The sequence below is a fragment of the Alligator sinensis genome, unplaced genomic scaffold (genome assembly GCF_000455745.1).
Source record: "Alligator sinensis unplaced genomic scaffold, ASM45574v1 scaffold1318_2, whole genome shotgun sequence".
Lineage (NCBI taxonomy): Eukaryota > Metazoa > Chordata > Crocodylia > Alligatoridae > Alligator > Alligator sinensis.
The window spans coordinates 206,438-207,334 of NW_005843067.1; the positions used below are offsets into that span (position 1 = coordinate 206,438).

Sequence of the window (897 nt, forward strand, 5' to 3'; positions counted from 1 at the left end):
CTGTAAGGGGAAGAAACTCTCTTTTCACAAGAGAAAGCAGAAGCTTGGCTGAAAAGGATGAATTCTAGCAGAAGCACAGCCATCGATTAACCTCCAGGAGTTACCCCCGTGTCCCAAGTACTGCTCCCAGTGCGGATTCAGCCAGACTTTCCATGTTACAGGCATCCTTAGGACGCACTGGAGAAAGGACAAAGCTGGAGATGTTATGAAGAGAGGGGACTGAGCTTGGGTCCCATGCATCCCTGCCCCTCCCCATCCAATCCCACACCCCTATGCCATCCTAACCCACCCCGTCCCCAAACACTCATCAGTTCCAACCTGCTCATCTTCAGGGCAGATTCTGGCTGATTCACCATGATTTTGCAAGCCCGGATTGTGAGAAAAGCACTGGAGCTCCCCCCACACCCCTTCACAGCGGGGTGATCTCTTCCTCCCTCATCCCCCACGCCCCGGGGCCCCTTTCCCCCCCTTGGGGTCCTTGTCTTTCCTTCCACCCCAAGGATCCCTGCGGAGTTGCCCCCAGAGACCAGATGTTCTTCCCTATCCACCCAAAGGAACTTGATGGGAGGTGGCTTTGCCCCACTCCCTCCATAAGGCCCCCTATGCAGGGGGCTCAAAACCTTCCCCTCTCAACTTCCCGCTCCCACTCAGGGACCCTGGGGAGAGGATTTGACACCCCCTACCCCCCCGCCAACTCCAAGGGCCCAGCAGGAGAGAAGCTTCCCCGCTCTCCACCCCTAAGCCCCCCACAAAGACCCTCTGGGGGGCTCCCCTTCCCCCTGCTCCTCCACAGAGTCCCTCCTGCCTCCCCATCACCCAAGACCCCCTATGGGGGGACCTCTTCCCCTCCAGAGAACCCCTCCCCCACGTGCCCTCCTAACCCCCACCCGAAACACC

The 897-nt window shown here is 59.0% G+C and overlaps 1 protein-coding gene across 3 annotated transcripts in view; it reads right to left on the bottom strand.

The window, feature by feature from the left end:
• DPF2 (double PHD fingers 2) overlaps window positions 1-897 on the bottom strand; it is a 36,188-nt gene that overhangs the window by 34,797 nt on the left and 494 nt on the right. The gene's annotated exons all lie outside the window — the stretch shown is intronic.